Genomic DNA, 24,261 nt, shown 5'->3' with positions numbered 1-24,261 from the left:
ATCATCAGTTTTAGAGCTAAAATTAGCATGTTTAAAGTGATTTTCATGCATCCAGGGACCCGGGAAGTGAATTAAAAACCATTTGGGGGCATTTAATGTTCATGCAAAAACAGCTGATTTTTGACAAAAGACATAACACCCCCCATTACGTCATGCTTCAGAAAGGTGAAAAATGGTCCGTTTTCAAATGTTTTATTTTTGAACGTCAGTTTGCATTTGTAGGTAGATCATCAGTTTTAGAGCTAAAATTAGCATGTTTAAAGTGATTTTCATGCTTCCAGGGACCCGGGAAGTGAATTAAAAACCATTTGGGGGCATTTAATGTTCATGCAAAAACAGCTGATTTTTGACAAAAGAGATAACACCCCCCCCCATTACGTCATGCTTCAGAAAGGTGAAAAATGGTCCGTTTTCAAATGTTTTATTTTTGAACGTCAGTTCACATTTGTAGGTGGATCATCAGTTTTAGAGCTAAAATGTGCATGTTTAAAGTGATTTTCATGCTTCCAGGGGGCCCTAAACACAACATTTGTGGAATGGTTAAAAGTGCATGAAAATGGCCAATTTACTCACTCTGGGGTCTCAGAAAGTGTTTCTTCACCCCGGGAAGTGAATTAAGTACCATTTGGAGGCATTTAATGTTCAAACAAAAACGGCTGATTTATGACAAAAGAGATAACACCCCCCCATTACGTCATGCTTCAGAAAGGTGAAAAATGGTCCGTTTTCAAACATTTTATTTTTGAACGTCAGTTCACATTTGTAGGTGGATCATCAGTTTTAGAGCTAAAATTAGCATGTTTAATGTGATTTTCATGCTTCCAGGGGCCCGGGAAGTGAGTTAAAAACCATTTGGGGGCATTTAATGTTCATGCAAAAACAGCTGATTTTTGAAAAAAGAGATTACACCCCCCCATTACGTCATGCTTCAGAAAGGTGAAAAATGGTCCGTTTTCAAATGTTTTATTTTTGAACGTCAGTTTACATTTGTAGGTAGATCATCAGTTTTAGAGCTAAAACTAGCATGTTTAAAGTGATTTTCATGCTTCCAGGGGGCCCTAAACACAATATTTGTGGAATGGTTAAATGTGCATTGTTAGACCTGGCACCTTGGCGTGAGTTTCCCTCCCACTTTTTGCTGTTGTGCCTCGAATGTTTTGATGGTGTCTGCTACTCAGGGCACTGCGCCACGGCCAACCCGTGCCGCAGTGCAAGTGCTCCCTACTGTAAAGTGTACATGTGATTGATGTCCATGATTGGTTCATTGGATTTACTGTTAGTCCCTAGTAAAGTGCACTAGGAGTGCCAGGGCTTGTGAATGCCAATACTGCTAGTGGGCCTGCAGCGCTGGTTGCGCCACCCACAAAAGCAGCCTTAAAATGTGTCTAGGGTCTGCCATTGCAGAACCTGCGTGCAGTCTGGTACTGTCACCCTGGCTGGGCAAGTGCACACACTTGCCAGCCCCTAAACCTTCCCTTAACTTCATATTAGTCACCCCTATAGCAGGCCTGAGGGCAGGGTGCATTGTAGTGTAAGGTAGAACATGCCCTGATGTGTGTGGCATGTTCTAATAGTGAATTACTACCAAATTCGTTTTTCACTATTGTAAGGCTACCTGTTCCCTTATAGGCCAGATGGGCTGCTGGAATTATTACACTCTATAATCCCAGCAGGCTCAGGGAACATGGTAGAAATTCGTGTTTAGTATGCCTGAACTCAGAATAATAAAATACTTCTTTTAGTAAAGTTTATTTTAATATCCTGTGTTTGCAAATGCTACTTTTAGAAAGTTAGCATTTGCTTGCCTAACCATTTCAGCCCGCCTCTGCTTGGATGTGGATCTGACTGTCTGGTGTGTGTGAGTGACAGGGCTGGGAGTTGACAGGTAGTGATTAGCAGGAGGACCCCTTAATGGGTGGTGGGAGTTTCCCCTGAATGATGCATCAGGCTGTGCCCCGGCCACCACAATGCTGGCTCCGCCCTCCTGGGGAGCGACTGATGACTCAGCCTGCACCTGGCCCAGGAAGGACCGAAGCTTGTCAACAAAGTACTCAGGCCACTCCTGCCCTCTCAATGCCGGCTCCGCCCCCCTGGGGAGCGGCTGATGTGCCTGCCCTCACACTGAATGCAGAAGTCATAAGTACCCACAACAAGTACTCAGAGACTGAAGCAGTTATGCAGAGGCCCCCCTGGCCAGTGAGAACAAAAGAAACTGTGTATAAAAGTAGGAGCCCTGCTCCTTGTAAATTAGATCCAGTTTGCGCAAAGAAGAAGCTCTGCCTGAAGAGAAGGACCCTGGACGCTGCAAGGAGAAGTACTGACTCTGATCCCAAGAGACTGGCCTGTAGTGGGTGCCTTGCTGCTGAAGGAGAGCAGGAGAAGAAAGACTGAAAGACTTTGCTTTTATCCACCTTGTGCTAAAACTTTTACCAAGATCTCCAAGGGCTTGCTGTGAACTTGCCCCCTGACCAGCGCCCCAGGAACAGTGGGCGCTACCCTGTCCCCCTGGAAGAAGGAGCCGCTGTGAGCCAGCAACCTGATCGACACAGCTGCTGAAGGAAAGAGGAGCGCGCTGTGAAAGAATCCCTGCGCCCCTCCTACGAGGCCCTTGGCACCCCGACCCGCCGAGCACCGCATCTGCTAACTGGCCGGCACCAGGTGACACCGAAAGGCCCAGCCTCGCTGGCCTAATCACCGTCCCTACCGCCTGCCTAACTGCGGAGCACCGCAAGAACGGACTGAGCCAAGTATCTGCTGTGACCTGAGAGGCTTGTGTGCGCCTCACGCTGCTGCCCGGGGCCCTGCCCCCCTTTTCCAGGACCTGAGGTGTGTCGCCGTCTGCCCGACCCGCGCCGCAACGCCAACCTAAGAGCCAGAGCCGAGCCGCCGCTCGCTCCAACCTCGAGAGGAAGACACCGCGACGTGAACCGCCGAGCCGGCCTACACCCGACCCCTGCAGAAAGACAAAGGTACTGTTTCCCGTCCCGCGGTGCGAGCCGCTGTCCCACCTCGCTCGCACCGCCACCTACTTCAGCCGAGCCCCCGGAGCCGCGCAGTGAGCGCTCCCCGGGCCCCCGCTCTCTCCCCTGACAGCCGCGCAGCGCGCTCGTCAGGCCGGCAGTGACTCCCCGGCCGCCGATCTCGCTAGAAGCGTGAGATCGGGCAGACCGGGTCCGATCGTGGGCGCAGAGAGGCCCTGGCTGATTGAAGTTCTTGCTAAAGGAACGTACCAGGACTAGGGAAGAGTCCGCAACCCTTTTTGAAGCACCAGAACGATTCGTTAACGCTGATACAAAGACCTGTGGCATAATCAAAGAGTAACTGGAACCATTTTTCTTAAACTACGCAAAGACTGTATTTACAAGCCTGATCTAAAGATATATATAAAGAAGATATTTTTACAGAAGTACAGTCTCGTGTCATTGTGTGGTGGGTTGATGGTCGTTGTGTGGGATGTTGCAAATGTTTAACCTTATGTACTCCAGAGTTTAGCCTAGACTGCTTGCGCCACACTACCTAAAGGGCGAGTAGGGGTTATTTCTGGGAGTAATCCTTTGCCCCGACTTAGAGGAGAGGGTCCCTGCTTGTCGCGAGCACCAACCTGCGCCAACCAGAGACCCCCAATTCTAACATTGGTCGCAGCGGTGAGGATCTCGAATTTACATTTGCAGTGTCCATACATTGACTAGTGACCATTGCACAGTGATTTCAATCCAGTAACTGAGCCACAGATTTCGTTTTAAGTGACTTTGCTCTGCTAGAAGAAGATCCCTGTTTGTCTAAAGCCATGCCTGGAACCAACAGCGTAGAGAAAACCGCGTCTGTGACCTCTGAGGTGTTGGAAATAGAATGGGATGTGTCAAAACTGGAGGAATACAAGAAAGATGAGCTCGTCTTCTTTGCCAAGAGATTCAAGGTTCCACGTGCAGGGTGCAAGAACAAGACGGATTACTACAAAGCCCTGAAAGCCTGGATTGAATCTAGGAATGCACCTGAGGATCAGGAGTTACCTGATGATACTGGTGTACCTGACAAGGAAGGCAGCGTCCATAGCTTTGGCAGAGGCCTGTCGCCAGAGGAGCTGGCAGACAGAAAAGAAACCAGGAATCATGAAATGAAGCTGGCAGAATTAAACGTGAAGAGCCAACTGGAGCTGGAGAGCAAACGGATGGCTCTGGAAGAGCGAAAACTCCAGTTGGAGTTTGATGTGAAAATGAGGGAGATGAGTCTAAAAGAGAAAGCCTTGGATCATCCTCCCTCTGGTGGCAGCACAACGCCGGTGCAGGTAGAGTCAAGAGTGCACATCCCCAAAGATGTAGTTAAAGAGTTCTTTAAGGGGGATGACATAGGACAGTGGTTTAGGGCATATGAGGTAGCCATGCTTTCCCACCGGGTCCCCGAGAAGGATTGGGGAGCGGGGTTATGGGGAAGGTTCCTTAGCGAAGGAAGGGACACCCTGCTAGATTTGCCCACTGAAGACCAGAGATCCTATCCCCATATGAAAGAAGCTTTAATGACCAGGTATGGGCTTACCCCTGAAATGTATAGGCAGAAGTTTAGGGGGTGTAATAAGCGGCCTGGGAACACGTATGTGGAGTTTGTGACTTTTTTTTGCAGAGCACTGGATGGTTGGGTGAAGGGTAACAAAGTGAATGATTTTCAAGGTCTCTTTGATTTAATTGCATGGGAGCACTTGTCTGATCAATGTTTTCCTGAGTTACGCCAGCACCTGATTGATAGCAAGTTGTCCAACCCGAGGAAACTTGCTGAGGAGGCGGACCGCTGGCTCAGCACCAGGGTCCACAAGGGTCCAGTGGGAGACTCCGCCAAGGGTGGGCAGGGTCCCCAGCAGAAGAGTGGGGGGGACAAGGGAAAACAGAAAGGGTTCCAAAAAGGCCCCCAAAGTAATCCCCAAGGGGACCAGCAGAAAGGTTCTCAGCCTCCCCCACCCCCTAAGCAGGATGGGGCCCCGACAGGTCGACCTGTTCCAAAGGGGCCCTTCAATTGTTACAAATGTGGTGACCCGGGGCACATAGCCCGTGACCCCAAGTGTCGCCTGTTTGGAAAACCAGCACCCACTGGTGCTCCGCCCCGACAAGTGACCAGTGTTCACTTAGGAGGAGAAGTGATGGTCCCGGGGGGTGGAGATCCTGTTCAGATGACCCTAGTCTCACTAGGAGACAGTGAGATGGTCCCTACAAGCTACCTGCCCTCTAACACTAAAAAATATGGGCAGGTGGTTACCATCAATGGCAAGAAAGCTGAGGCTCTTAGAGACACAGGAGCCAGTGTGACTGCAGTGAGGCATCACCTGGTGTCTCAAGAGCAGGTTGTACCCCATGCCTACTGTAGGGTTGTCAACGCTGACAATTCAGAGAGTCAGTGTCCGATGGCTCAAGTTCCCTTCGAGTGGGGGGGGGTCTCTGGTACTCTGCAGGTCTGTGTGAGGAAAACCATGCCTGTTGACTGTTTGCTAGGGAATGACTTGGAGGACTCCCCTTGGGAAAAGGTGGAGAAAACGACTCACCTGAAGATGGTGGGTCTACCTGACTGGGCGTGCGTGACCACCCGGTCAATGGCAGCCAGTAGGGGTGATCAAGAGGTCCTGGGGCCTGACGGAGAGGCCCAGGAACCGGCCTTAGGGAGAAGGCGCAGGGCGCGCGGGAAACCGGCCCCTGAAGTTCCCACGGTCCAGGAGGAAGCAGACCTTGAGGGGGATGCCCTGGAGCCTACTGGGGAACAGATTGCCGAACTGGGGGACCTGCCTGAGCTGACCCATTGGCAGCAAGAAGGAGGCCCCTCCAGGGAGGAATTCTGCAGGGAGCAGAAAGAATGCCCTTCTCTCGTGGGTATGCGGCAGCAGGCTGCAGACCAGGCCAATGGTGTTCAGGCCAAAACACATTATGTGTACTGGGAGAATGACCTCCTGTACTCAGAGCCTAAGGCTGCTGAACCTGGGTCAGCCCGTGTGCTGGTGGTACCCCAGAAGTTCAGGGCCTTCCTACTGGGACTGGCTCATGATGTGCCTTTAGCAGGACATTTGGGGATGGACAAGACCTATGACAGGCTTGTCACCCACTTCTACTGGCCCCAAATGCACAAGAGCTCAGATGCTCATTGTAGGACCTGTCCAACTTGCCAGGCAAGCGGGAAGTGCGGAGGGAAGAACAAGGCTCCCCTCCAACCCTTCCCTGTGGTCAGTACGCCATTCCAACGAGTGGGTATTGATATTGTTGGGCCTCTGGACCCCAAGACAGCCATGGGCAACAGGTTCATCCTGGTCTTGGTGGATCATGCCACCCGGTACCCTGAAGCCATCCCTCTGAGGACAGTGACGGCACCCGTGGTGGGGCGTGCACTAATGGGAATTTTCTCCAGAGTGGGGTTCCCTCTAGAGGTGGTGAGCGACAGGGGGACCAACTTTATATCCAAGTATATGAAGTCCCTTTGGCAAGAGTGTGGTGTAACCTACACGTTCACCACACCTTACCATCCCCAAGGAAATGGGTTGGTTGAAAGATTTAACCGAACCCTGAAGGGCATGATCATGGGCCTGGAAGGTCCAATGAGGCGTAAGTGGGACGTCCTCTTACCATGCCTGCTCTTTGCATACCGCGAGGTGCCACAGAAGTCTCTAGGGTTCAGCCCCTTTGAGCTGCTGTATGGCCACCCCGTGAGAGGACCACTGAGTTTGGTAAAGGAAGGCTGGGAGCAATCTCCCAGGAAACCTCCCCAGAATGTATATAGCTACATGCTGGCCTTCAGAAACCAAACCAGGCGCTTCAGACAACTTGCTGAGGCAAATCTGGAAGCAAGCCAGGAGGAGATGAAGCGGTGGTACGACCAGAATGCCACTCTGGTAGAGCTTCAGCCTGGACAGGAGGTGTATGTCTTGGCCCCAGTGGAACCCTGTGCACTTCAGGATAAGTGGACAGGCCCATTTGAGGTTGTGGAGCGCAAGAGCTCAGTGACATACTTGGTGGACATGAAGACGCCCAGGAATCCTTTAAGGGTCTTACATGTCAACCGCCTCAAGCCCCACTTGAAAAGGTCCGAAGTGGGCATGCTGTTGGCCACTGATGACGGAATGGAAGAGGAGTCTGAGCCTCTTCCTGACCTCTTAGTGGCCTGTGAGAAAGATGGGTCAGTGGATGGAGTTAACCTCTCACCCACCCTGACCCCCGAGCAACAGGAAGACTGCCGCCAGTTGCTGGGGCAGTTTCCAGACCTGTTCTCCCTGGTTCCTAGTGTCACAGATTGGTGCGTCCATGATGTGGACACAGGAGACAGCTTACCTGTGAAGCATAAGGCTTACAGGGTAACTGACAGGGTCCGGGCCTGCATCAAGGAGGAGGTCTCCAAGATGCTTGCTCTTAGGGTGGTTGAGTCTTCCAGCAGTCCTTGGTCCAGCCCCGTGGTCTTGGTCCCAAAGGCTGCTGCGCCGGGAGCCACACCTGAACTCCGGTTCTGTGTGGACTACAGAGGACTCAATTCAGTCACCAAGACTGACGCGCACCCTATCCCCAGAGCTGATGAGCTCATTGATCGGCTAGGGGCTGCCCGGTTCCTCAGCACGTTTGATTTAACGTCTGGGTACTGGCAGATCGCCTTGACCGATGGGGCAAAGGAGAGGTCCGCATTCTCCACACCAGATGGGCATTTCCAGTTCCGGGTTATGCCATTTGGGATGAAGAATGCCCCTGCCACCTTTCAGAGGTTGGTCAACCAGGTGTTGGTTGGGCTGGATGAGTTCAGTGCCGCCTACCTGGATGACATCGCAGTGTTCAGTGGCACCTGGCCAGAACACCTGCAGCACCTCTGGGAAGTGTTGATGGCGCTGCGCAAGGCAGGCCTCACAATCAAGGCAAGCAAGTGTCAGATTGGGCAGGGCTCCGTGGTGTACTTGGGACACCAAGTGGGGAGTGGCAAGGTGGCACCCTTGCAACCCAAAATTGAGACCATCCTGGCTTGGGAACCCCCCAAGACCCAGACAGCAGTGAGAGCCTTCCTGGGGCTCACTGGGTATTACAGGAGGTTTGTCAAGGGCTATGGCACTATTGTGACCCCCTTGACAGAACTGACTTCTAAGAAGCAGCCCAGGAATGTGATTTGGACTGACACCTGTCAGAAGGCTTTTGACACCCTGAAGACTGCCATGTGCACGGCGCCCGTGCTCCTGGCTCCTGATTTCTCCAAGGAATTCATAGTGCAAACAGACGCTTCAGAGCATGGTGTAGGGGCTGTTCTCTCACAGATGACTGAGGAGGGCTGGGACCAACCCGTAGCCTTCATCAGTAGGAGGTTACTTCCACGGGAAAGTAGGTGGAGTGCAATAGAGCGAGAAGCATTTGCTGTGGTCTGGGCGCTGAAGAAGCTAAGACCCTACTTGTTTGGGTCTCACTTCCGGGTTCAGACGGACCACAGGCCCCTCAGATGGTTGATGCAAATGAGGGGTGAGAACCCAAAACTGTTGACGTGGTCCATCTCCCTACAGGGTATGGACTTCACGGTGGAACACCGCCCTGGCACAGATCACGCCAACGCTGATGGTCTGTCCAGATTTTTCCGCCTTAGTGATGAGGAACTCCCTGGGGAAGGGTAGTTCTCCCCACATTTCAGCTGGAGGGGACACGTGTTAGACCTGGCACCTTGGCGTGAGTTTCCCTCCCACTTTTTGCTGTTGTGCCTCGAATGTTTTGATGGTGTCTGCTACTCAGGGCACTGCGCCACGGCCAACCCGTGCCGCAGTGCAAGTGCTCCCTACTGTAAAGTGTACATGTGATTGATGTCCATGATTGGTTCATTGGATTTACTGTTAGTCCCTAGTAAAGTGCACTAGGAGTGCCAGGGCTTGTGAATGCCAATACTGCTAGTGGGCCTGCAGCGCTGGTTGCGCCACCCACAAAAGCAGCCTTAAAATGTGTCTAGGGTCTGCCATTGCAGAACCTGCGTGCAGTCTGGTACTGTCACCCTGGCTGGGCAAGTGCACACACTTGCCAGCCCCTAAACCTTCCCTTAACTTCATATTAGTCACCCCTATAGCAGGCCTGAGGGCAGGGTGCATTGTAGTGTAAGGTAGAACATGCCCTGATGTGTGTGGCATGTTCTAATAGTGAATTACTACCAAATTCGTTTTTCACTATTGTAAGGCTACCTGTTCCCTTATAGGCCAGATGGGCTGCTGGAATTATTACACTCTATAATCCCAGCAGGCTCAGGGAACATGGTAGAAATTCGTGTTTAGTATGCCTGAACTCAGAATAATAAAATACTTCTTTTAGTAAAGTTTATTTTAATATCCTGTGTTTGCAAATGCTACTTTTAGAAAGTTAGCATTTGCTTGCCTAACCATTTCAGCCCGCCTCTGCTTGGATGTGGATCTGACTGTCTGGTGTGTGTGAGTGACAGGGCTGGGAGTTGACAGGTAGTGATTAGCAGGAGGACCCCTTAATGGGTGGTGGGAGTTTCCCCTGAATGATGCATCAGGCTGTGCCCCGGCCACCACAATGCTGGCTCCGCCCTCCTGGGGAGCGACTGATGACTCAGCCTGCACCTGGCCCAGGAAGGACCGAAGCTTGTCAACAAAGTACTCAGGCCACTCCTGCCCTCTCAATGCCGGCTCCGCCCCCCTGGGGAGCGGCTGATGTGCCTGCCCTCACACTGAATGCAGAAGTCATAAGTACCCACAACAAGTACTCAGAGACTGAAGCAGTTATGCAGAGGCCCCCCTGGCCAGTGAGAACAAAAGAAACTGTGTATAAAAGTAGGAGCCCTGCTCCTTGTAAATTAGATCCAGTTTGCGCAAAGAAGAAGCTCTGCCTGAAGAGAAGGACCCTGGACGCTGCAAGGAGAAGTACTGACTCTGATCCCAAGAGACTGGCCTGTAGTGGGTGCCTTGCTGCTGAAGGAGAGCAGGAGAAGAAAGACTGAAAGACTTTGCTTTTATCCACCTTGTGCTAAAACTTTTACCAAGATCTCCAAGGGCTTGCTGTGAACTTGCCCCCTGACCAGCGCCCCAGGAACAGTGGGCGCTACCCTGTCCCCCTGGAAGAAGGAGCCGCTGTGAGCCAGCAACCTGATCGACACAGCTGCTGAAGGAAAGAGGAGCGCGCTGTGAAAGAATCCCTGCGCCCCTCCTACGAGGCCCTTGGCACCCCGACCCGCCGAGCACCGCATCTGCTAACTGGCCGGCACCAGGTGACACCGAAAGGCCCAGCCTCGCTGGCCTAATCACCGTCCCTACCGCCTGCCTAACTGCGGAGCACCGCAAGAACGGACTGAGCCAAGTATCTGCTGTGACCTGAGAGGCTTGTGTGCGCCTCACGCTGCTGCCCGGGGCCCTGCCCCCCTTTTCCAGGACCTGAGGTGTGTCGCCGTCTGCCCGACCCGCGCCGCAACGCCAACCTAAGAGCCAGAGCCGAGCCGCCGCTCGCTCCAACCTCGAGAGGAAGACACCGCGACGTGAACCGCCGAGCCGGCCTACACCCGACCCCTGCAGAAAGACAAAGGTACTGTTTCCCGTCCCGCGGTGCGAGCCGCTGTCCCACCTCGCTCGCACCGCCACCTACTTCAGCCGAGCCCCCGGAGCCGCGCAGTGAGCGCTCCCCGGGCCCCCGCTCTCTCCCCTGACAGCCGCGCAGCGCGCTCGTCAGGCCGGCAGTGACTCCCCGGCCGCCGATCTCGCTAGAAGCGTGAGATCGGGCAGACCGGGTCCGATCGTGGGCGCAGAGAGGCCCTGGCTGATTGAAGTTCTTGCTAAAGGAACGTACCAGGACTAGGGAAGAGTCCGCAACCCTTTTTGAAGCACCAGAACGATTCGTTAACGCTGATACAAAGACCTGTGGCATAATCAAAGAGTAACTGGAACCATTTTTCTTAAACTACGCAAAGACTGTATTTACAAGCCTGATCTAAAGATATATATAAAGAAGATATTTTTACAGAAGTACAGTCTCGTGTCATTGTGTGGTGGGTTGATGGTCGTTGTGTGGGATGTTGCAAATGTTTAACCTTATGTACTCCAGAGTTTAGCCTAGACTGCTTGCGCCACACTACCTAAAGGGCGAGTAGGGGTTATTTCTGGGAGTAATCCTTTGCCCCGACTTAGAGGAGAGGGTCCCTGCTTGTCGCGAGCACCAACCTGCGCCAACCAGAGACCCCCAATTCTAACATGCATGAAAATGGCCAATTGCCAATTTACTCACTCTGGGGTCTCAGAAAGTGTTTCTTCACCCCGGGAAGTGAATTAAGTACCATTTGGAGGCATTTAATGTTCAAATAAAAACGGCTGATTTTTGACAAAAGAGATAACACCCCCATTACGTCATGCTTCAGAAAGGTGAAAAATGGTCCATTTTCAAATGTTTTATTTTTGAACATCAGTTCACATTTGTAGGTGGATCATCAGTTTTAGAGCTAAAATTAGCATGTTTAAAGTGATTTTCATGCATCCAGGGTCCCGGGAAGTGAATTAAAAACCATTTGGGGGCATTTAATGTTCATGCAAAAACAGCTGATTTTTGACAAAAGAGATAACACCCCCCCATTACGTCATGCTTCAGAAAGGTGAAATATGGTTCGTTTTCAAATGTTTTATTTTTGAACGTCAGTTCATATTTGTAGGTAGATCATCAGTTTTAGAGCTAAAATTAGCATGTTTAAAGTGATTTTCATGCTTCCAGGGACCCGGGAAGTGAATTAAAAACTATTTGGAGGCATTTAATGTTCATGCAAAAACAGCAGATTTTTGACAAAAGAGATAACACCCCCCATTACGTCATGCTTCAGAAAGGTGAAAAATGGTCCGTTTTCAAATGTTTTATTTTTGAACGTCAGTTCATATTTGTAGGTAGGTCATCAGTTTTAGAGCTAAAATTAGCATGTTTAAAGTGATTTTCATGCTTCCAGGGACCCGGGAAGTGAATTAAAAACTATTTGGGGGCATTTAATGTTCATGCAAAAACAGCGGATTTTTGACAAAAGAGATAACACCCCCCATTACGTCATGCTTCAGAAAGGTGAAAAATGGTCCGTTTTCAAATGTTTTATTTTTGAACGTCAGTTCACATTTGTAGGTGGATCATCAGTTTTAGAGCTAAAATTAGCATGTTTAAAGTGATTTTCATGCTTCCAGGGGCCCTAAACACAACATTTGTGGAATGGTTAAAAGTGCATGAAAATGGCCAATTTACTCACTCTGGGGTCTCAAAAAGTGTTTCTTCACCCAGGGAAGTGAATTAAATACCATTTGGAAGCATTTAATGTTCAAGCAAAAACGGCTGATTTTTGACAAAAGAGATAACACCCCCCCATTACGTCATGCTTCAGAAAGGTGAAAAATGGTCCGTTTTCAAATGTTTTATTTTTGAACGTCAGTTCACATTTGTAGGTGGATCATCAGTTTTAGAGCTAAAATTAGCATGTTTAAAGTGATTTTCATGCATCCAGGGACCCGGGAAGTGAATTAAAAACCATTTGGGGGCATTTAATGTTCATGCAAAAACAGCTGATTTTTGACAAAAGACATAACACCCCCCATTACGTCATGCTTCAGAAAGGTGAAAAATGGTCAGTTTTCAAATGTTTTATTTTTGAACGTCAGTTTACATTTCTAGGTAGATCATCAGTTTTAGAGCTAAAATTAGCATGTTTAAAGTGATTTTCATGCTTCCAGGGACCCGGGAAGTGAATTAAAAACCATTTGGGGGCATTTAATGTTCATGCAAAAACAGCTGATTTTTGACAAAAGAGATAACACCCCCCCATTACGTCATGCTTCAGAAAGGTGAAAAATGGTCCGTTTTCAAATGTTTTATTTTTGAACGTCAGTTCACATTTGTAGGTGGATCATCAGTTTTAGAGCTAAAATGTGCATGTTTAAAGTGATTTTCATGCTTCCAGGGGGCCCTAAACACAACATTTGTGGAATGGTTAAAAGTGCATGAAAATGGCCAATTTACTCACTCTGGGGTCTCAGAAAGTGTTTCTTCACCTCGGGAAGTGAATTAAGTACCATTTGGAGGCATTTAATGTTCAAACAAAAACGGCTGATTTTTGACAAAAGAGATAACACCCCCCATTACGTCATGCTTCAGAAAGGTGAAAAATGGTCCGTTTTCAAATGTTTTATTTTTGAACGTCAGTTCACATTTGTAGGTGGATCATCAGTTTTAGAGCTAAAATTAGCATGTTTAAAGTGATTTTCATGCATCCAGGGTCCCGGGAAGTGAATTAAAAACCATTTGGGGGCTTTTAATGTTCATGCAAAAACAGCTGATTTTTGACAAAAGAGATAACACCCCCCCATTACGTCATGCTTCAGAAAGGTGAAAAATGGTCCGTTTTCAAATGTTTTATTTTTGAACTTCAATTCACATTTGTAGGTGGATCATCAGTTTTAGAGCTAAAATTAGCATGTTTAAAGTGATTTTCATGCTTCCAGGGCCCGGGAAGTGAATTAAAAACCATTTGGAGGCATTTAATGTTCATGCAAAAACAGCTGATTTTTGACAAAAGAGATAACACCCCCCATTACGTCATGCTCCAGAAAGGTGAAAAAAGGTCAGTTTTCAAATGTTTTATTTCTGAACGTCAGTTTACATTTGTAGGTAGATCATCAGTTTTAGAGCTAAAGCTCGCATGTTTAAAGTGATTTTCATGCTTCCAGGGGGCCCTAAACACAACATTTGTGGAATGGTTAAAAGTGCATGAAAATGGCCAATTTACTCACTCTGGGGTCTCAGAAAGTGTTTCTTCACCCCTGGAAGTGAATTAAGTACCATTTGGAGGCATTTAATGTTCAAACAAAAACGGCTGATTTTTGACAAAAGAAATAACACCCCCCCATTACGTCATGCTTCAGAAAGGTGAAAAATGGTCCGTTTTCAAATGTTTTATTTTTGAACGTCAGTTCACATTTGTAGGTGGATCATCAGTTTTAGAGCTAAAATTAGCATGTTTAATGTGATTTTCATGCTTCCAGGGGCCCGGGAAGTGAATTAAAAACCATTTGGAGGCATTTAATGTTCATGCAAAAACAGCTGATTTTTGACAAAAGAGATAACACCCCCCATTACGTCATGCTTCAGAAAGGTGAAAAATGGTCTGTTTTCAAATGTTTTATTTTTGAACGTCAGTTCACATTTGTAGGTAGATCATCAGTTTTAGAGCTAAAATTAGCATGTTTAAAGTGATTTTCATGCTTCCAGGGACCCGGGAAGTGAATTAAAAACCATTTGGGGGCATTTAATGTTCCTGCAAAAACAGCTGATTTTTGACAAAAGAGATAACACCCCCCCATTACGTCATGCTTCAGAAAGGTGAAAAATGGTCCGTTTTCAAATGTTTTATTTTTGAACTTCAGTTCATATTTGTAGGTGGATCATCAGTTTTAGAGCTAAAATTAGCATGTTTAAAGTGATTTTCATGCTTCCAGGGGCCCTAAACACAACATTTGTGGAATGGTTAAAAGTGCATGAAAATGGCCAATTTACTCACTCTGGGGTCTCAAAAAGTGTTTCTTCACCCAGGGAAGTGAATTAAATACCATTTGGAAGCATTTAATGTTCAAGCAAAAACGGCTGATTTTTGACAAAAGAGATAACACCCCCCCATTACGTCATGCTTCAGAAAGGTGAAAAATGGTCCGTTTTCAAATGTTTTATTTTTGAACGTCAGTTCACATTTGTAGGTGGATCATCAGTTTTAGAGCTAAAATTAGCATGTTTAAAGTGATTTTCATGCATCCAGGGACCCGGGAAGTGAATTAAAAACCATTTGGGGGCATTTAATGTTCATGCAAAAACAGCTGATTTTTGACAAAAGACATAACACCCCCCATTACGTCATGCTTCAGAAAGGTGAAAAATGGTCCGTTTTCAAATGTTTTATTTTTGAACGTCAGTTTGCATTTGTAGGTAGATCATCAGTTTTAGAGCTAAAATTAGCATGTTTAAAGTGATTTTCATGCTTCCAGGGACCCGGGAAGTGAATTAAAAACCATTTGGGGGCATTTAATGTTCATGCAAAAACAGCTGATTTTTGACAAAAGAGATAACACCCCCGCCATTACGTCATGCTTCAGAAAGGTGAAAAATGGTCCGTTTTCAAATGTTTTATTTTTGAACGTCAGTTCACATTTGTAGGTGGATCATCAGTTTTAGAGCTAAAATGTGCATGTTTAAAGTGATTTTCATGCTTCCAGGGGGCCCTAAACACAACATTTGTGGAATGGTTAAAAGTGCATGAAAATGGCCAATTTACTCACTCTGGGGTCTCAGAAAGTGTTTCTTCACCCCGGGAAGTGAATTAAGTACCATTTGGAGGCATTTAATGTTCAAACAAAAACGGCTGATTTATGACAAAAGAGATAACACCCCCCCATTACGTCATGCTTCAGAAAGGTGAAAAATGGTCCGTTTTCAAACATTTTATTTTTGAACGTCAGTTCACATTTGTAGGTGGATCATCAGTTTTAGAGCTAAAATTAGCATGTTTAATGTGATTTTCATGCTTCCAGGGGCCCGGGAAGTGAGTTAAAAACCATTTGGGGGCATTTAATGTTCATGCAAAAACAGCTGATTTTTGAAAAAAGAGATTACACCCCCCCATTACGTCATGCTTCAGAAAGGTGAAAAATGGTCCGTTTTCAAATGTTTTATTTTTGAACGTCAGTTTACATTTGTAGGTAGATCATCAGTTTTAGAGCTAAAACTAGCATGTTTAAAGTGATTTTCATGCTTCCAGGGGGCCCTAAACACAATATTTGTGGAATGGTTAAATGTGCATGAAAATGGCCAATTGCCAATTTACTCACTCTGGGGTCTCAGAAAGTGTTTCTTCACCCCGGGAAGTGAATTAAGTACCATTTGGAGGCATTTAATGTTCAAATAAAAACGGCTGATTTTTGACAAAAGAGATAACACCCCCATTACGTCATGCTTCAGAAAGGTGAAAAATGGTCCATTTTCAAATGTTTTATTTTTGAACATCAGTTCACATTTGTAGGTGGATCATCAGTTTTAGAGCTAAAATTAGCATGTTTAAAGTGATTTTCATGCATCCAGGGTCCCGGGAAGTGAATTAAAAACCATTTGGGGGCATTTAATGTTCATGCAAAAACAGCTGATTTTTGACAAAAGAGATAACACCCCCCCATTACGTCATGCTTCAGAAAGGTGAAATATGGTTCGTTTTCAAATGTTTTATTTTTGAACGTCAGTTCATATTTGTAGGTAGATCATCAGTTTTAGAGCTAAAATTAGCATGTTTAAAGTGATTTTCATGCTTCCAGGGACCCGGGAAGTGAATTAAAAACTATTTGGAGGCATTTAATGTTCATGCAAAAACAGCAGATTTTTGACAAAAGAGATAACACCCCCCATTACGTCATGCTTCAGAAAGGTGAAAAATGGTCCGTTTTCAAATGTTTTATTTTTGAACGTCAGTTCATATTTGTAGGTAGGTCATCAGTTTTAGAGCTAAAATTAGCATGTTTAAAGTGATTTTCATGCTTCCAGGGACCCGGGAAGTGAATTAAAAACTATTTGGGGGCATTTAATGTTCATGCAAAAACAGCGGATTTTTGACAAAAGAGATAACACCCCCCATTACGTCATGCTTCAGAAAGGTGAAAAATGGTCCGTTTTCAAATGTTTTATTTTTGAACGTCAGTTTACATTTGTAGGTAGATCATCAGTTTTAGAGCTAAAGCTAGCATGTTTAAAGTGATTTTCATGCTTCCAGAGGCCCGGGAAGTGAATTAAAAACCATTTGGAGGCATTTAATGTTCATGCAAAAACAGCTGATTTTTGACAAAAGAGAAAACACCCCCTCATTACGTCATGCTTCAGAAAGGTGAAAAATGGTCCGTTTTCAAATGTTTTATTTTTGAACGTCAGTTCACATTTGTAGGTGGATCATCAGTTTTAGAGCTAAAATTAGCATGTTTAAAGTGATTTTCATGCATCCAGGGACCCGGGAAGTGAATTAAAAACCATTTGGGGGCATTTAATGTTCATGCAAAAACAGCTGATTTTTGACAAAAGACATAACACCCCCCATTACGTCATGCTTCAGAAAGGTGAAAAATGGTCAGTTTTCAAATGTTTTATTTTTGAACGTCAGTTTACATTTCTAGGTAGATCATCAGTTTTAGAGCTAAAATTAGCATGTTTAAAGTGATTTTCATGCTTCCAGGGACCCGGGAAGTGAATTAAAAACCATTTGGGGGCATTTAATGTTCATGCAAAAACAGCTGATTTTTGACAAAAGAGATAACACCCCCCCATTACGTCATGCTTCAGAAAGGTGAAAAATGGTCCGTTTTCAAATGTTTTATTTTTGAACGTCGGTTCACATTTGTAGGTGGATCATCAGTTTTAGAGCTAAAATGTGCATGTTTAAAGTGATTTTCATGCTTCCAGGGGGCCCTAAACACAACATTTGTGGAATGGTTAAAAGTGCATGAAAATGGCCAATTTACTCACTCTGGGGTCTCAGAAAGTGTTTCTTCACCCCGGGAAGTGAATTAAGTACCATTTGGAGGCATTTAATGTTCAAACAAAAACGGCTGATTTTTGACAAAAGAGATAACACCCCCCATTACGTCATGCTTCAGAAAGGTGAAAAATGGTCCGTTTTCAAATGTTTTATTTTTGAACGTCAGTTCACATTTGTAGGTGGATCATCAGTTTTAGAGCTAAAATTAGCATGTTTAAAGTGATTTTCATGCATCCAGGGTCCCGGGAAGTGAATTAAAAACCATTTGGGGGCATTTAATGTTCATGCAAAAACAGCTGATTTTTGACAAAAGAGATAACACCCCCCCATTACGTCATGCTTCAGAAAGGTGAAAAATGGTCCGTTTTCAAATGTTTTATTTTTGAACTTCAATTCACATTTGTAGGTGGATCATCAGTTTTAGAGCTAAAATTAGCATGTTTAAAGTGATTATCATGCTTCCAGGGCCCGGGAAGTGAATTAAAAACCATTTGGAGGCATTTAATGTTCATGCAAAAACAGCTGATTTTTGACAAAAGAGATAACACCCCCCATTACGTCATGCTCCAGAAAGGTGAAAAAAGGTCAGTTTTCAAATGTTTTATTTCTGAACGTCAGTTTACATTTGTAGGTAGATCATCAGTTTTAGAGCTAAAGCTCGCATGTTTAAAGTGATTTTCATGCTACCAGGGGGCCCTAAACACAACATTTGTGGAATGGTTAAAAGTGCATGAAAATGGCCAATTTACTCACTCTGGGGTCTCAGAAAGTGTTTCTTCACCCCTGGAAGTGAATTAAGTACCATTTGGAGGCATTTAATGTTCAAACAAAAACGGCTGATTTTTGACAAAAGAAATAACACCCCCCCATTACGTCATGCTTCAGAAAGGTGAAAAATGGTCCGTTTTCAAATGTTTTATTTTTGAACGTCAGTTCACATTTGTAGGTGGATCATCAGTTTTAGAGCTAAAATTAGCATGTTTAATGTGATTTTCATGCTTCCAGGGGCCCGGGAAGTGAATTAAAAACCATTTGGAGGCATTTAATGTTCATGCAAAAACAGCTGATTTTTGACAAAAGAGATAACACCCCCCATTACGTCATGCTTCAGAAAGGTGAAAAATGGTCTGTTTTCAAATGTTTTATTTTTGAACGTCAGTTCACATTTGTAGGTAGATCATCAGTTTTAGAGCTAAAATTAGCATGTTTAAAGTGATTTTCATGCTTCCAGGGACCCGGGAAGTGAATTAAAAACCATTTGGGGGCATTTAATGTTCCTGCAAAAACAGCTGATTTTTGACAAAAGAGATAACACCCCCCCATTACGTCATGCTTCAGAAAGGTGAAAAATGGTCCGTTTTCAAATGTTTTATTTTTGAACGTCAGTTCACATTTGTAGGTGGATCATCAGTTTTAGAGCTAAAATTAGCATGTTTAATGTGATTTTCATGCTTCCAGGGGCCCGGGAAGTGAATTAAAAACCATTTGGAGGCATTTAATGTTCATGCAAAAACAGCTGATTTTTGACAAAAGAGATAACACCCCCCATTACGTCATGCTTCAGAAAGGTGAAAAATGGTCTGTTTTCAAATGTTTTATTTTTGAACGTCAGTTCACATTTGTAGGTAGATCATCAGTTTTAGAGCTAAAATTAGCATGTTTAAAGTGATTTTCATGCTTCCAGGGACCCGGGAAGTGAATTAAAAACCATTTGGGGGCATTTAATGTTCCTGCAAAAACAGCTGATTTTTGACAAAAGAGATAACACCCCCCCATTACGTCATGCTTCAGAAAGGTGAAAAATGGTCCGTTTTCAAATGTTTTATTTTTGAACTTCAGTTCATATTTGTAGGTGGATCATCAGTTTTAGAGCTAAAATTAGCATGTTTAAAGTGATTTTCATGCTTCCAGGGGCCCTAAACACAACATTTGTGGAATGGTTAAAAGTGCATGAAAATGGCCAATTTACTCACTCTGGGGTCTCAAAAAGTGTTTCTTCACCCAGGGAAGTGAATTAAATACCATTTGGAAGCATTTAATGTTCAAGCAAAAACGGCTGATTTTTGACAAAAGAGATAACACCCCCCCATTACGTCATGCTTCAGAAAGGTGAAAAATGGTCCGTTTTCAAATGTTTTATTTTTGAACGTCAGTTCACATTTGTAGGTGGATCATCAGTTTTAGAGCTAAAATTAGCATGTTTAAAGTGATTTTCATGCATCCAGGGACCCGGGAAGTGAATTAAAAACCATTTGGGGGCATTTAATGTTCATGCAAAAACAGCTGATTTTTGACAAAAGACATAACACCCCCCATTACGTCATGCTTCAGAAAGGTGAAAAATGGTCCGTTTTCAAATGTTTTATTTTTGAACGTCAGTTTGCATTTGTAGGTAGATCATCAGTTTTAGAGCTAAAATTAGCATGTTTAAAGTGATTTTCATGCTTCCAGGGACCCGGGAAGTGAATTAAAAACCATTTGGGGGCATTTAATGTTCATGCAAAAACAGCTGATTTTTGACAAAAGAGATAACACCCCCGCCATTACGTCATGCTTCAGAAAGGTGAAAAATGGTCCGTTTTCAAATGTTTTATTTTTGAACGTCAGTTCACATTTGTAGGTGGATCATCAGTTTTAGAGCTAAAATGTGCATGTTTAAAGTGATTTTCATGCTTCCAGGGGGCCCTAAACACAACATTTGTGGAATGGTTAAAAGTGCATGAAAATGGCCAATTTACTCACTCTGGGGTCTCAGAAAGTGTTTCTTCACCCCGGGAAGTGAATTAAGTACCATTTGGAGGCATTTAATGTTCAAACAAAAACGGCTGATTTATGACAAAAGAGATAACACCCCCCCATTACGTCATGCTTCAGAAAGGTGAAAAATGGTCCGTTTTCAAACATTTTATTTTTGAACGTCAGTTCACATTTGTAGGTGGATCATCAGTTTTAGAGCTAAAATTAGCATGTTTAATGTGATTTTCATGCTTCCAGGGGCCCGGGAAGTGAGTTAAAAACCATTTGGGGGCATTTAATGTTCATGCAAAAACAGCTGATTTTTGAAAAAAGAGATTACACCCCCCCATTACGTCATGCTTCAGAAAGGTGAAAAATGGTCCGTTTTCAAATGTTTTATTTTTGAACGTCAGTTTACATTTGTAGGTAGATCATCAGTTTTAGAGCTAAAACTAGCATGTTTAAAGTGATTTTCATGCTTCCAGGGGGCCCTAAACACAATATTTGTGGAATGGTTAAATGTGCATGAAAATGGCCAATTGCCAATTTACTCACTCTGGGGTCTCAGAAAGTGTTTCTTCACCCCGGGAAGTGAATTAAGTACCATTTGGAGGCATTTAATGTTCAAATAAAAACGGCTGATTTTTGACAAAAGAGATAACACCCCCATTACGTCATGCTTCAGAAAGGTGAAAAATGGTCCATTTTCAAATGTTTTATTTTTGAACATCAGTTCACATTTGTAGGTGGATCATCAGTTTTAGAGCTAAAATTAGCATGTTTAAAGTGATTTTCATGCATCCAGGGTCCCGGGAAGTGAATTAAAAACCATTTGGGGGCATTTAATGTTCATGCAAAAACAGCTGATTTTTGACAAAAGAGATAACACCCCCCCATTACGTCATGCTTCAGAAAGGTGAAATATGGTTCGTTTTCAAATGTTTTATTTTTGAACGTCAGTTCATATTTGTAGGTAGATCATCAGTTTTAGAGCTAAAATTAGCATGTTTAAAGTGATTTTCATGCTTCCAGGGACCCGGGAAGTGAATTAAAAACTATTTGGAGGCATTTAATGTTCATGCAAAAACAGCAGATTTTTGACAAAAGAGATAACACCCCCCATTACGTCATGCTTCAGAAAGGTGAAAAATGGTCCGTTTTCAAATGTTTTATTTTTGAACGTCAGTTCATATTTGTAGGTAGGTCATCAGTTTTAGAGCTAAAATTAGCATGTTTAAAGTGATTTTCATGCTTCCAGGGACCCGGGAAGTGAATTAAAAACTATTTGGGGGCATTTAATGTTCATGCAAAAACAGCGGATTTTTGACAAAAGAGATAACACCCCCCATTACGTCATGCTTCAGAAAGGTGAAAAATGGTCCGTTTTCAAATGTTTTATTTTTGAACGTCAGTTTACATTTGTAGGTAGATCATCAGTTTTAGAGCTAAAGCTAGCATGTTTAAAGTGATTTTCATGCTTCCAGAGGCCCGGGAAGTGAATTAAAAACCATTTGGAGGCATTTAATGTTCATGCAAAAACAGCTGATTTTTGACAAAAGAGAAAACACCCCCTCATTACGTCATGCTTCAGAAAGGTGAAAAATGGTCCGTTTTCAAATGTTTTATTTTTGAACGTCAGTTCACATTTGTAGGTGGATCATCAGTTTTAGAGCTAAAATTAGCATGTTTAAAGTGATTTTCATGCATCCAGGGACCCGGGAAGTGAATTAAAAACCATTTGGGGGCATTTAATGTTCATGCAAAAACAGCTGATTTTTGACAAAAGACATAACACCCCCCATTACGTCATGCTTCAGAAAGGTGAAAAATGGTCAGTTTTCAAATGTTTTATTTTTGAACGTCAGTTTACATTTCTAGGTAGATCATCAGTTTTAGAGCTAAAATTAGCATGTTTAAAGTGATTTTCATGCTTCCAGGGACCCGGGAAGTGAATTAAAAACCATTTGGGGGCATTTAATGTTCATGCAAAAACAGCTGATTTTTGACAAAAGAGATAACACCCCCCCATTACGTCATGCTTCAGAAAGGTGAAAAATGGTCCGTTTTCAAATGTTTTATTTTTGAACGTCGGTTCACATTTGTAGGTGGATCATCAGTTTTAGAGCTAAAATGTGCATGTTTAAAGTGAATTTCATGCTTCCAGGGGGCCCTAAACACAACATTTGTGGAATGGTTAAAAGTGCATGAAAATGGCCAATTTACTCACTCTGGGGTCTCAGAAAGTGTTTCTTCACCCCGGGAAGTGAATTAAGTACCATTTGGAGGCATTTAATGTTCAAACAAAAACGGCTGATTTTTGACAAAAGAGATAACACCCCCCATTACGTCATGCTTCAGAAAGGTGAAAAATGGTCCGTTTTCAAATGTTTTATTTTTGAACGTCAGTTCACATTTGTAGGTGGATCATCAGTTTTAGAGCTAAAATTAGCATGTTTAAAGTGATTTTCATGCATCCAGGGTCCCGGGAAGTGAATTAAAAACCATTTGGGGGCATTTAATGTTCATGCAAAAACAGCTGATTTTTGACAAAAGAGATAACACCCCCCCATTACGTCATGCTTCAGAAAGGTGAAAAATGGTCCGTTTTCAAATGTTTTATTTTTGAACTTCAATTCACATTTGTAGGTGGATCATCAGTTTTAGAGCTAAAATTAGCATGTTTAAAGTGATTATCATGCTTCCAGGGCCCGGGAAGTGAATTAAAAACCATTTGGAGGCATTTAATGTTCATGCAAAAACAGCTGATTTTTGACAAAAGAGATAACACCCCCCATTACGTCATGCTCCAGAAAGGTGAAAAAAGGTCAGTTTTCAAATGTTTTATTTCTGAACGTCAGTTTACATTTGTAGGTAGATCATCAGTTTTAGAGCTAAAGCTCGCATGTTTAAAGTGATTTTCATGCTACCAGGGGGCCCTAAACACAACATTTGTGGAATGGTTAAAAGTGCATGAAAATGGCCAATTTACTCACTCTGGGGTCTCAGAAAGTGTTTCTTCACCCCTGGAAGTGAATTAAGTACCATTTGGAGGCATTTAATGTTCAAACAAAAACGGCTGATTTTTGACAAAAGAAATAACACCCCCCCATTACGTCATGCTTCAGAAAGGTGAAAAATGGTCCGTTTTCAAATGTTTTATTTTTGAACGTCAGTTCACATTTGTAGGTGGATCATCAGTTTTAGAGCTAAAATTAGCATGTTTAATGTGATTTTCATGCTTCCAGGGGCCCGGGAAGTGAATTAAAAACCATTTGGAGGCATTTAATGTTCATGCAAAAACAGCTGATTTTTGACAAAAGAGATAACACCCCCCATTACGTCATGCTTCAGAAAGGTGAAAAATGGTCTGTTTTCAAATGTTTTATTTTTGAACGTCAGTTCACATTTGTAGGTAGATCATCAGTTTTAGAGCTAAAATTAGCATGTTTAAAGTGATTTTCATGCTTCCAGGGACCCGGGAAGTGAATTAAAAACCATTTGGGGGCATTTAATGTTCCTGCAAAAACAGCTGATTTTTGACAAAAGAGATAACACCCCCCCATTACGTCATGCTTCAGAAAGGTGAAAAATGGTCCGTTTTCAAATGTTTTATTTTTGAACTTCAGTTCATATTTGTAGGTGGATCATCAGTTTTAGAGCTAAAATTAGCATGTTTAAAGTGATTTTCATGCTTCCAGGGGCCCTAAACACAACATTTGTGGAATGGTTAAAAGTGCATGAAAATGGCCAATTTACTCACTCTGGGGTCTCAAAAAGTGTTTCTTCACCCAGGGAAGTGAATTAAATACCATTTGGAAGCATTTAATGTTGAAGCAAAAACGGCTGATTTTTGACAAAAGAGATAACACCCCCCATTACGTCATGCTTCAGAAAGGTGAAAAATGGTCCGTTTTCAAATGTTTTATTTTTGAACGTCAGTTCACATTTGTAGGTGGATCATCAGTTTTAGAGCTAAAATTAGCATGTTTAAAGTGATTTTCATGCATCCAGGGACCCGGGAAGTGA

The sequence above is a fragment of the Lissotriton helveticus genome, chromosome 11 (assembly GCF_964261635.1).
Source record: "Lissotriton helveticus chromosome 11, aLisHel1.1, whole genome shotgun sequence".
Taxonomy (NCBI): domain Eukaryota; kingdom Metazoa; phylum Chordata; class Amphibia; order Caudata; family Salamandridae; genus Lissotriton; species Lissotriton helveticus.
Note: the sequence above shows the minus strand (reverse complement) of the source record.